The sequence below is a fragment of the Myotis brandtii genome, unplaced genomic scaffold (genome assembly GCF_000412655.1).
Source record: "Myotis brandtii unplaced genomic scaffold, ASM41265v1 scaffold39, whole genome shotgun sequence".
In the NCBI taxonomy this organism is placed as follows: Eukaryota; Metazoa; Chordata; class Mammalia; order Chiroptera; family Vespertilionidae; genus Myotis; species Myotis brandtii.
In genome coordinates, this window is record NW_005364953.1 from 3,994,950 (window position 1) to 4,009,461 (window position 14,512).

Sequence of the window (14,512 nt, forward strand, 5' to 3'; positions counted from 1 at the left end):
AGTGTATCTCTCTCACAGTGATGTTTCTCTCTCTCTCTCCCTCTCCCTTCTTCTCTCTAAAAAATCAATAAAAACATATTTAAAAAATATCACTGGCTTTTAGGACTAGTGTTAAAGCATTTTATAGTTTAGCCTTTAGGCAAAGAAAAAAATGATAATATTTTATGATTTTGTGGTAAATGTGATGACCCCAAAACAAAATAATGAACGCTTAACTATTCCTATTTAAGCAATTAATATAATATTTTACTTAGAAGTATGCTTTGTAAACTGTGGTCCATAAACTTGAATGTTTCATAAAAAACAGTTTTTCAAAGATTTATCAGACAGCTAATTAAAAATTTCCAAGTTTATAAATTTTTAAATGTTCATATTTTATTAAAATTAGTTTTGGTGTAGGGTATGATTTACTTAAAATAAAATTCTTCCTTTTTTGACATACAGTTTAATAGGGTTTGAGTAATGTGTACCATGTTTATTGTTCATATAACCATGATGGTCATGTAATCACCATTGAAATTAAGTTTTAGAATATTTTCATCCTTCTAAAAAGTTTCCTTATTCCCCTCTGTAATCAGTCACCTCACCTCCCCTGTCCTCTGATCTAATTTCTGTCCCTACAGTTTTACTTCTTCCAAAGTCATGTAAATGGAATGTGTAGTCTTTGTTTCTGGCTTCATTTACTTAACTTAATGGTTTTAGATTCATCATTATGGCATAAATAAGTAATTTGGTTGATTTTTGTTAAGGAGTAGTATCGTATTTTATTGACATACCACAATTTGTGCATTTATTTAACAACTGAACAACATTTAGGTTATTTCCAGTTTTTAAGTGGCTATATAAATATTCAAGCATGGGTCTTTGTGTGTAAATATGCATAAATACTGAGGACTGAGGGTGGGTATTGCCTAATAGTGTGATAAGAATGATTGTTTTACTTTACAAGGGTCTGCCAAATTGTTTTTCAAAATAGCTTTACCCTATGCATTTCCAGCAGCTATATATGAGAATTTCAATTGGCCCACACTTTGTCCAGCACTTGGTATAGTACATTTAAAAAATTATTTGGCTATTCTAATAGGTGTGCAGTAATGTTTTATTATTTCAGTTTGTGTTTTCCTGCTGACCAGTGATGTTGAGCACATTTTCATATGCATTTTGGACATCTCTATCTTTTCTTTGGTGAAGTGTCTGTTGAAATATTTTGTCCATTTTACTGTTGGGTTTTCTGTTGTCTTATTATTGAGTTATATGAATTCTTTATATATTTTGGATATAAGTGGTTTATCAGAAATATATCTCCAAATATTTTCTCCTTGTATGTGGCTTGTTTTATTATTTTTAAACATCATCTTTAAAGGATCAGATGTTTAAATTCAGAATTATTATCATTTGTGTTATTTGTGACTTTTCTGAGAAATCTTTGCCTAACCTAAAGTCACAAAGATTTTCTCCTATGTTTTCTCTAGTTTTGTAGTTTTAGGTCTCATATTTAGGTTTTTGATCCATTTTGAGTTAAATTTAGTAGATGGTGCAATGTAAGGCTTGAGTGTTGTTTTTTGAAATATGGATATTCAGTTTTTCTAGCACAATTTATTGAGAAGTCTCTGAATTCTCCATTGAGTACTTTGTCAACTTTGTTGAGAAGCAGTTAAGCATACATGTATGAGTCTATTTCTGGACTGTCATCATGTTCCATTGATTTATATGTCTGTCCTTATGCCAACACCATACTGTCTTCATTAGTTTACCTTTCTAGCAAGTTCTAAAATCGGGTGTTGCCCTCCAACTTAAAAAAAAATCATTTTTTGGACTATCTTAAGTTCTTTGTTTTTTCCATATACATTTTGTTTTTTAAAAATATATTTTATTGATTTTTTACAGAGAGGAATAGAGAGTTAGAAACATCGATGAGAGAGAAACATTGATCAGCTGCCTCCTGCACACCTCCTACTGGGGATGTGCCTGCAACCAAGGTACATGCCCTTGACCGGAATCGAACCTGGGACCCTTTAGTCCGCAGACCGACTCTCTATCCACTGAGCCAAACCAGTTAGGGCTTCCATATACATTTTAGAATTAGTTTTCCAATTTTGATTAAAAAGAGCCTGCTGGGATTTTGTTGGAAATTACTTTGGATATATAGATCTTTTGGGGAAGAATTGACATCCTAAACATAATTAATTTTCATGGTAGATGTACCCAAATATATACCTTTATTACCTATGTTTCAGAGGATTCAGCATACAGGTATTTTACACATTTTGTTAGATATATCCCTAAGGTTTTTTAAAAATATTTTTGATGTTATTGTAAATGATACTTTTCATTTAGTATAGAAATATTACAAATATATTTGTATATAGAAATATGGTAAATTTTTGTACACTAACCCTGTATCTTAGTACATTTGGGCTGATATAACAAAAATACCATAAACTGGGTGGCTAAACAACAGGAATGTATTTCTCAGAGTTCTGGGGGCTGGATGTTCAAGATTAGCATCTAAGCATGGTTGGGTTCTTTTGAAGGCACTCATGTGTATTGCAGACTGCTGACTTCTCACTGTGTTCATACCTAGTGGAAGTGGCTAGGGTACTCTGTGGGGTCTCTTTTATAAAAGTACTCTGGCAAAGGAAACACAAGACAAAATAAACAGATGGGACTACCTCAAACTAAAAAATTTTTACACAAGAAAGGAAAACATCAACAAAATGAAAAGACAAACGACTGAATGACACATGTTTGCCAATGATACATCTGATAAGGGGTTAATTTCCAAAATTTATAAAGAACTTATAAAATTCAACATAAAATAAACAATCCAATTAAAAAATGGGCAACAGACTTGAATAAGCATTTCTCCAAAGAGGACACAGGTGGCCAATAGACATGAAAGGATGCTCAATGTCACTAATCATCAGAGAAATGCAAATTAAAACCACAATGAGATATCACCTGTCAGAATGGCTACCATCAGTAAATCAACAAACAAGTGTTTGCAAGGATGTGGAGAAAAGAGAACCTTCATGCACTGTTGGTGAGAGAGCAAATTGGTGCAGCCACTGTGGAAAGCAGTAAGGAGTTACCTCAAAACATTAAAAATGGATTGCCTTATGATTCAGTGATTCCTCTTCTGGGAATTTATCTGAATAAACCCAAAACACTAATTCGAAAGAATATATGTACCCCTATATTCATTGCGCTGTTATTTGCAATAGCCAAGATTTGAAAGCATCCCAACTGTCCATTAGTAGATGAGTGGATGTACAATCAATGGAACATTTACACAGTGGAATACTACTGTGCCATAAAAAGGAAGAAAATTTTACCCTTTGCGACAACATGGATGGACCTGGAGAACATTATGCTAAGTGAACTAAGCCAGTCAGAGAAAGACAAAAATCATATGATTTCACTCATATGTGGAATTTAATGAGCACACTGAACTACCAAGCAAAATAGGGACAGGCTTACAGATAGAGAACAGGCAGACAGCAGTGGTGGGGGTGGGTGGTTGTGGTAGTGGAGGGATTGAGCAAAAATGAATAAAAAGAGAGATAACTCATGGGCATGGACAATAGTATGGTGATTGTGATGGTGGAGGGGGATGGGTGGAGGTGGAAGAGGGGGTAGAGGGGATAAGAGGTGATGAAAAAATAAAATAAAATAAAATTTAAAACAAAAAACAAAAAGAAGACATGAGTGAATTTTGCCACAATTGAGCATTTCAATAAATAAAATAATGCATATACTTTAATTTCATACACACAAATGCACATATGTGTATATCATGTTTATGTATGAAGGAGAAACATAGATATGTTTTACCTTCTGAGGTATTAGTGTTAAACTGCTTTTTTCCTATTTTTTAAATTGTCATTTGAAAGTTATGTCTCTGCTCTGTCCATTGAAGAGAAAAGCTAATTAGGTTTCTCCCTTTCCATTTTATTGGAACACATCCTATAATTGCATACACTAAGACACTAATTATACCAACTAGAATTTGTATAGATTATGCTTTCCTGTCCCCACAAGACAAAAAATAAATAAAAAATGTAGGAGTGTACATTCTTGTTTTGTTCCCAAACTGAGAAAAAAAATCATTCAGTCTTTCCCTACTGAGGAGAAATATACCTATTTCTATACCTATATATTTCCCCCAGGAAAATTCTATTTTAGCTTAGGCAATACTAAGGAAAATTAATAATAATAAGATAGCTATCCACAAAGGAAATAGTAAGTATCCATTCTAGAATTATCCTAGTCCCTATCAGAATATAAACATTTTGTTGTTCTGTATAAAATATTTTTATTATTAAAAATAAAAGTTTTAAAATAATTTGAATGCTTATTCTATATAATAAAGAGGTAATATGCAAATTGACCCTCACACCCTCATGTCATCACAAGATGGCCACCACCACATCATCACAAGATGGCTGGCAGGGGAGGGCAGTTGGGGCTGACCAGGCCTGCAAGGGGGGGCAGTTGGGGGGGACCAGGCCTGCAGGGGAGGGCAGTTGGGGATGATCAGGCTGGCAGGGGAGGGCAGTTGGGGGTGAGATCAGGCCAGCAGGGGAGGGCAGTTGGGGGCCATCGGGCCAGCAGGGGAGGGCAGTTGGGGGCGATCGGGCCGGCAGGGGAGCAGTTAGGTGTCAATCAGGTAGGCAGGCAGGTGAGTGGTTAGGAGCCAGCAGTCCTGGATTGTGAGAGGGATCCCAGATTGGAGAGGGTGCAGGCTGGGCTGAGGGACACTCCCCCCCCCGCCCCCGTGCATGAATATCATGCACTGGGCCTCTAGTTAACTATAAAAGTAGTCTCTACTATCCCATTCTCAAATTTTACCATCCATAAATAAAGTTTTGTTTGAACACAAACATGCTTATTCATTTACATATTGGCTATGGTTGCTTTCATGCTATAATGATACAGTTGTGTAGTTGTGACAGATGCCATTTGGCCTGCAAATTATAAAATACTTTTTATCTGACCCTTTACAGAAAAAGATTGCTGACTCCTTGTTGAATGTATAGTGTTTTTCCTTCTGGGCTTTTCACTGTATATAAAACTTGCATACATGTGAACATTTTTGTTTTCCACAAAAATAAGAGGACACTACACATATTCTTTTGTAACCAGTTCTTTTCACATAATGATGTTATGGTTATCTTCACATGTCAGTGATAAATAGTCTTATCTTTTAAAATCAATTCATAGAGTCCCAATATATCATAGTTTAGTCATTTTGTGAACATTTTGGTTGCTTCAGGTATTTTCATTATTATAAACAGTGCTGCAACTATTATCCTTGTACATATATTTGTTCACTTGTCTGCTTATTTTCTTAGGATAAATTTTTAGAAATGGAATATATAGGGCAAAAGTTTACGTACACTTTACATTTTAAATTTTGATGTATGCATTGCCTAAATGAACTTCACCATTATTTTACTACTATGTATTTTCATTAATAATGTGTAGAAGAGCTGACTTTCCAACACTGTCATCATCAATCTGTATATTACTAATTTATTTTATACTAGAGGACCGGTGCACGAAATTTGTACACGGGTAGGGTCCCTAGGCCTGGCTGGCGATCAGGGCCGATCAGGTTCCCCGCCTCCCGGCCTCCCCACCTCCTCCTTCCCTCATTCCCTCAGCACCCCACCGCTGCTGCTGGTCGCCCGCCATATTCCGTGCCGCTCCCTGGTCGAACTCCCGAGGGGACAATTTGCATATTAGCCTTTTATTATATAGGATTATGTGTTATTTTAAGTAATTAAGTAAATATATAAATATATTGTCATATATATTACAATATGTATTTTGTTATATATTGCATTCATGTTATTTTGTAATATATTTTATTCAACACAATTCTTAACAAAATGCCAATGGTGTATTTCACAGAACTAGAATAATTATTCCAAAAATATGTATGGAACTACAAAAGACCCCAAATCACCACAGAAATCTTGAGAAAGAACAAAGTTAGAGGTATCATGCCACATGATATCAAACTACACTACAAGGCTATAGTAATGAAAATAGCATGGTACTGGCATAAAAACAGATTATATATATAGTGTCCCTCCAAAAAATGTATATACATTTTAACAGCTATATATACATTTTAGCTCAATGGATGGTTTCTTTCTTTTTGGATTTAACCCATTGGAATTAATAATTACTCAAAGTGTGTATACAGTTTTTGGGGACACCATGTAGATCAATGGAGTAGAATAGAGAACCCAGAAATAAACCCATGATTATATGGGCAATTCATATTTGACAAAATATAGATAATCAAAGAGAGGAAAATTGGATCATACCATTACATAGTTTTTAAAAATTTTTATTGAATTGATTGGGGTAACCTTGGTTTATAAAATTACATAGGTTTCAGCCACACAGTTCTACAGTACATCATCTGTATATTGTATTGTGTGTTTACCACCCCAAGTCAAGTCTCCATCCATCACCATTTATCCCCCCATGCCCTTCTCCACCTCCCTCTGCAGCCCTTCTCCTGGTAAACACTGCAATGTTGTCCTTTTTCATGTGTTTTTTTTTCTCTCTTTTTTTCTTTTTTGCTCAATCCCTCCAGACCCCCCTCATATCGCCCCCCCACCACCTTCAGCTGTTAGTCTGCTCTCTATGAGTCTGTCTCTATTTTGCCTGTGAAATCATATGATACTTGTCTTTCTCTGAATGGCTTATTTCACTTAACATAATGCTCTCCAGGTCCACCCATGCCTTCGCAAAGGGTAAGATGTCCTTCCTTTTTTTTTTTTTTTTTGGCTGAATAGTATTCCATTGTGTAAATGACCACAGCTTTTTAAATCAATTCATCTACTGACAGGCACTTGGGCTGCTTTCAAATCTTGGCTATTGTAATCATACAGAAGAATACATATACATGGCCAGTAAAATCTGGGACATTTCTTGTAGCACTATTTATTCTGATATATTTCCTTGGGCAAAGAAACAAAAGAAACAAAGCAAATGGGAGTACATAAAAATAAAAAGTTTCTGTACAGCAAAGGAAACCATCAACAAAATAAAAAGACAACCTACTAAATGGGAGAACATATCCAACAATGACACATCTGATAAGAGGTTAATATCTATAATTTATAAAGACCTCAGACAACTTAACAGCAGAAAAACAAACAACCCAAATAAATAGTGGGCAGGAGACCTGAATAGACACTTCTCCAAGGAAGACATACAGATGGCCAATAAACATATGAAAAGTTACTTAACATCACTAATCATAAGAGAAATGCAAATTAAAACCACAGTGAGCTATCACCTCACACCTATCAGAATGGCTATCATCAATAAGTCAACAATAGGTGTTGACAAGGATGTGGAGAAAAGGGAACCCTAGTACACTGTTGATGGGAATGCAGATTTGTGCAGCCACTGTGGGAAGCAGTATGGACTTACCTCAAAAAATTAAAACTAGAGCTGACCTATGACCCTGCGATTCCACCTCTTGGAATATATTCAAAGAAACCTGAAACACTAATTTGAAAGAATATATGCACCCCTATGTTCATTGCAGTGTTATTTATAACTAGAGGCCTGATGCACAAAATTCTTGCAAGAATAGGCCTTCCTTTCCCCTGGCTGCCGGCGCTGGCTTCCCTCTGGCACCCAGGACCCAAGCTTCCCTTGCAGAGGGAGGCCCTGCCCACCCACCACAGCCCACTGGTCAATGGCCTGGGCCTCCCTCTTTGGGGTGATCGTGGAGCCCCCGCAATTGATCGCCCCACCTGCCAGTGGCCTCAGCCTTCCTCTGCGAGGCGATCATGGGGCAATGGCCAGGCCCTCAACCAATTGCATTGCACCCGCCTTGGCTGGTCTGGTGCCAGTGGGTGTCATAGCATGGTCCCGGATCGTCGTCCGATGGTCATTCTGCTGTTCACCTGTTCAGTCGATTTGCATATTACACTTTTATTATATAGGATAGCCGATTTGGAAGCAGCCCAGGTGTCCATAGTAGATGAGTGGATAAGAAAGCTGTGGTATGTCTATTGGCCATCTCTGTTTCCTCTTTGGAGAAGAATCTGTTCTGGTCTTTTGTCCATTTTTAAATTGGATTATTTTTTTGGGGTGTTGACTTTTATAAGTTCTTTATAAATTTTGGATATTAAGCCCTTATCAGATATATCATTGGTGAATATGTTCTCCCATTCAGTGGCTTGTCTTCATTTTGTTGATGGTTTCCTTTGTTATGTAAAAACTTTTTAGTTTGATATATTCCCATTTGTTTATTTTTTCTTTAATTTCTCTTGCTTGAAAAGATATATCAGAAAAAATATTACTAGGAGAAATGTCTGAGATTTTTCTGCCTATGTTTTCTTCAAGGATTTTTCTGGTTTCTAGTGGGAGGCCCCATATGGTAAAATTCTCAGCAAAGTGGGAATAGAGGGAACATACTTCAAGTAATAAAGGCCAATCCACAGCCAACACCATACTCAATGGGCAAAAACTGTAAGTGTTTCTCTTAAGATGAGGAACAAGACAGGGATGCCTGCTTTCAACACCCTTATTCAACATAGTACTAGAAGTACTAGCCACAGCAATCAGACAAGAAGAAGAAATAAAAGGCATCCAAATTGAAAAGGAAGATGTAAAATTGTCATTGTTTGCAGATGACATGGTACTGAACATAGAGAACCCTAAAGATTCCACTAAAAATTAATACAACTGATAAATGAATTCAGTAGAGGAGCAGAATACAAAATCCAGAAATCAGTTGCATTTTTATACACCAATAAAGAACTATCAGAATGGGAAACAACTCCATTTATAACAACTAGTGTTCTTATAAGAAGAGAAAATTTGGACACTCAAGAGAGACATGGGGGATGCATGAGTAAATAAAGATAAAGTTATGTGAGGATACAGTGAAAAGGCAGACATCTGTAAGCCAAGCAGAAAGGCCTCAGGAGAAACCAAAATTGCTTACATCTTGATCTTTTACTCCTAGTCTTCATAACTGTGTGAAAAGAAATTTCTGTTGTTATGTGACCCAGTCTGCGGTATTTTATTATTGCAGCTCTAGCAGAATAATATAGAAACTCATGATTGATCTTTGAAAGATGGAAAATGATCTGAGCCCTATGACTACTTTGACTTTCTGCCTGGGGCCACTTTTCAGAGAATGGCACTGGGAGGTATACCCAAGAAGAACATGTCCATCTCAATGATTCAAAGAGACAGATATCAGAATTTGGGGAACTTAAGGTAGTTGAGTTTACAGCACAGAATACTGAAGAGGAGGAAGCTATACAGGAGAAAGAGCCTTAAAAAATCTGCCTGGGGGTGTCTTCTTAAATTTTTTTGAACAAAATGTAACTTTTATTATGAAGCACACTTATTAATTGAATGTCCCCTAAACATAATATATTTCTCTATTGTTCTCTTCTTAAATTATGTTTTTATTATGGTAAAATACACCAAGCATACTCTTATTTTGACCATTTGTGAGTATACAATTTGGTGGCATTAAATGTGTTCACAATGCTGTATTCCTATTACAACTATCCTCAAAATTTTTTCATTATCCAATATAAGTTCTGTACACATTGAACAATAACTACACTCTGTGGACGAAAGGGGCCACATGTTAACCTGAAAAGCTCAGGGAAGCTCTGCATGGGGGTCTTGCAAACTCAGAGACCTAAAGTAACCACAAGGATGGTCTGACATTAAACTTGAACTAAAAGCAGCTATAGTGGGTAGTTGCGTCCTAGGCTGGTATCTTAACTGACAAGGTCAACCTTTATCTTAACTGAGCCTATCTGTCTTTTTGCATCTATAATAACACTAGAGACCCGATGCACGAAATTCGGGCAAGGGGCTTGGCCCTCACAGCCCCGGCCAGCCCTCATAGCCCCAGCTGCCTCGGCTGGCCCTTACAGCCCCAGCTTCGTCCGGAAGGTCATCCAGACAGTTGTTCTCGTGTTTGGTCTAATTAGCATATTAGCTGTTTATTATATAGGATACACTTGAAATGTCTGGGTAACTTGTAACTTCCCTTTTTCTGGACCCCTTGGGGCACAACCTAATGTGCCTGGGCTCCAGGAAAGATACCACAAATTCCTTCATTGTTAATGTTAATTGTTCCTGCATCCACCTAAGTATGTGTCTATCATTTTACTTTTTATCCAATCCCAGGGATTTTCCTGCTTTGCTTTCTCCCTCCTCTCTATCACCAATGGATTTCATGTAACCCACCTACATCCCTTTCCTCTGATTGCAATGTATAAATACAGATGTAACCCGCCATTCTCCTGAGCATTATCTCAATTAATTGAGGTTCTGCTTCCCGGCATATGTCGACAGTTTGGCTCAAATAAATTCACAAGAATTCTTTACAGGTTTCAGTGTTTTTTTACGTTAACAATCTCACCCCCTTAGACCCTACTCACCTCTATTCTGCTTTCAGGCTTTGTGAATTTGCCTACTCTAGGTACCTCATATAAGTAGAATCATACAATGTTTTTTCTGTTCCGCCTTATTTCACTAAACAGTATTTTCAAGATCCATCCATGTTGTGGCATACTAGTATATAAAAATTTCATTTCTTTAATGAGTGAATAGTATTCCATTGTGTGTATATACCACATTTTCTTTATCCATTAATGTGTTGATTGTCATTTGTATTTGTTCTACCTTTTGGCTATTTTGAACAATGCTGCTATGAAAATTGGCATACCACTGTAAGTTTTTCACTCAATACCAAACTGTACACTGTGGGGTAAACATCTATGAGGTTGTACAAAGAACAATCATGGGGGAGATTTGTGCTGAACAATTCTCAGAGATTACCTATAGCTGTTTGATGTTTACTCTCTGACTGGCCAGATTTGACATAACTCATTGAACACCTGAAGAGTTCAGTTAAGACCCAAGAACGGTCAAACTTCAGTAGGGCTAAGGTAACCAGAGAATAGAGACTACCCTAGACCTGTCCTAATGAATCTTAAAATAAATTTTAAAAAATATATCAGGGTGATCTATAAGTAACTTAGCTGCCACCCAAAACAAAATTCAGACGCTCAAAAATACAACATTCATAGCATATAGCATCCAATAAAATATTACTAGAAGTGCAAAGAAAACGAAAGTATGACTCATAAGAAGAAAAGTCAGTCAATAGAAGCAGATTCAGAAAGGACTAACATGATGATATTAGAAGATAAGAACTTTAAAACATCTACTATAAATATGTTCAAGGATTTAAGGGAAAACATTAAAATAATGAAGTAAGTGGTGGAACATATAAAAATAATAAAATGGAACTTCTAGAGCTGAGAATACAATAACTGACAAGCAAAATTCACTGCACTGGCTTAATAGATTATTTACTGCATGAGAAAATATCAGTGAAGTTGAGTATTTAGAAATTTATCTAAACTGAAGCACAAAATAAAAAGAGCTGAAAATACTAATAGCGCCTCAGTGTGCTGTAGAGACAATATTAAGAGGTTATCCTAAGTGTAATTGGAATTACAGAAGAAGGGGTAAGCTGAAAAATAATGGCCAAAAATTTCCTAAATTTTATGTTGATTTAAAATCTACAGAACCAAAATAATTAGTTAAAGTGTACCTGTTATAAACACTTCAATTAAAAGTCAGGTATTGTCAGATTAGACAAAACAGCAAAAACTCAATTTTATGCTGCCTACAAAAATACACTTTAAATACAAAGATTCAGGCTAACATTAAAAGTAGGGAAGAAAAACAACATGCAAACATCACAAGAAATCCTATGAAATCTGGAGTGCTATATTATATCAGACAAAGTACACTTTGAGATAAAGAATATTTTAAAATTGAAAGAGACATTTCATAATGATTAAAGGATTGATTCATCAGGAAGATATAATAATCTCTCTATATAAAAGCCTAAGTGACCATTAAGACCGAATGACCTAAACGACTGGTTGACCTGTCGTTATGACATGCACTGACCACCAGAGGGCAGAGGCTCAATTCAGGAGCTGCCCCTTGGTGGTCAGTGTGCTCCCACAGTCAACCTCCCGTGCTGGTCAATCTCCCGCAGTCCCTGCCCGCGGCCGGCCAATCTCCTGTGGTCCCTCCCCCTGGTGGCTGGTCCCTTCCCCTGGCTAAGGCTCCAGCACCAGACAATCTGGGTTGGGGAAGCCTGTAGGAGGAGAGTGACCCTGACGCTGATTGAGACAGAGTAGCAGCTCAGAGGGGGCAGAAGGGGCAAAGCAGCAGCCTAACTGCAAAGACGTAAAATAAGTACCACCGCCATCTTACCTCTGCAACTGCATCACCTGCACCGTTCACCTTCTGGCCCCATCAGCCACTTCTATCTTGGCCCTGTGCCTTTCTGGGCTCCCGACCACTGATTGGCTAGCACTCCTATAGTGGTGTGCCACCATCGGCCGAAGTCAGCTACCTATCAAGCTTGAGGGCGAACCCCAAGAAAATGTGCAGCTGAGGTAGGAGAGATGACCTGTCTGTCAGCAACTCCATCCTGGGGAGAGTGAGGCGGCCTGAGCATAGGCAGAGTAGAGCTGTATTTCCACCTCAGAGCGTAGCTGGTGTTCAGGCTTTTTTGGGGCGCTCTGTCTGTTGTCTTTGCTTGTCGCTGCCTCAGCACATTTACACAACTAGATTGGGGCCTGCTGGCTAACCTCCCGTGGTCCCCCCCCCCCCCATGCACGAATTCCTGCACCGGGCCTCTAGTGCTAAATAAAGATAGAAGACTTAAAAAACACTAGTAACCACATTGACTTAACTGACATTTATGAAGCACTACACCCCCAAAAGCAAGATATCCATTATATTCAAGTGCATATGGAATAGTCACCAAGATATATAATATGGTCAGCACTTTAAAAAGTTTTAATGTCAAAGTATTAAGTCATACAGACTATTTTTTTTCTGATCACAAAGTATATTAGAAAGTAATAATAGAAATATATTAGGAAAATCCCCAAATGTTTATATATTAAATAATATTTTTAAATAACCCATGGTTTAAAGAAGAAATTGGAGGGGAATTAAAGTTTTGAACTGAATGGAAATGAAAAGCTAGCATATGAAAATCTTTGGAATGTAGCTGAAGCAATATTTTTAGGGATAATACTTAATGACTAATTGGTTTTATTCCAGGAATATAAACCTGCTTGGTATTTTAAAATCAATTATATTTCATCATAATAACAATAAAAGACAAAAATATCCCTACGGATGCAGAAAGTATATTTTACAAAATTCTGTACTTGTTCCTGGTAAGAACTTACAGCAAGTTAGGAATTGGAAGAAACTTCCTCTACTTGATAAATGGTGTCTACCTGGCTTCTAACCCATGGACAGACAATAGTGCAGTGAAGGCCTAGGGAGGGGGCAGGAGCAGGCTGGAGTGGGTCAATGGGGGGAAAAGGAGGATATCTGTAATACTTTCAACAAAGATAAACAAATAAGTACAAGCAAAAACCAAAATACCTTGCTCTAAAGCAGAGGTGGGGAATGTCCAGCCCCTGGGCCCTGCCTGTAAGGACTACAACATCATTTGGTCTGGACCTGCCAAGGCATTAGGGCAGAGTTAATTAAATATTTGACCAACTATAGCAAGCTAATTTTTAAGTTGATAATTTCGATTGCCCGTGAATGATGTTAAAAATATCCAAATGGCCCTTGGCAGATAAAAGGTTCCCCGCCCCTGTTAAAGCTACAGTAGGTTTGAAGGTGCTGATGTCTAGATCATATCAATCCAGGAAACACATAAGAGTCCAGACAAAAAGAACAGATATTTGGTGAATTGATTTTCAGTAGATGTGTTAAGATTATTCAGTATGGGAATGGATAGTCTTTTCAGTAAGTTAATGGTGTTAACTGAATATCCATATAGAAAAAAATAAGCCTTGAATTTTATGTCACATCATATGCAAAACTAAATTCAAAATGTATCATAGACCTAACTGAAAAAAAGCTAAGAGTACAAATCATCTAAATAAAACTATAGAAGAAAATCTTTGTGACTTTGACATAGGCAAAAATTTCTTATAGTGTACAAATCACTAACCATAAAGATAAAAAAAAAAGTTTTCATAAAAATGAAAACTCTGCTCTTTGAAGTATAATATCAAGAAAATGAAAAAGGAGGCTCCAGACTGGGAGAAAAGATTATCCTATATAATAAAAGGGTAATATGCAAATTGACTCTAAAGGTGGAACGACTGGGAATGACGAGTTGCTATGATGTGCACTGACCACCAGAGGGAAGACGCTTAATGCAGGAGCTGCTCCCTGGTGGTCAGTGCGCTCCCATAGGAGGAGCTCTGCTCAGCCACAAGCCGGGCTGACGGCTATGAGTGCAGGGGTGGTGGCAGGAGCCTCTCCTGCCTCCACAGCAGCACTAATGTTGTCCAACGGCTGCAGTCAGACATCCCCTGAGGGCTCCCGGGCTGCCAGAGGGATGTCTGACTGCCAGCTTAGGCCCGATCCCCTGGGG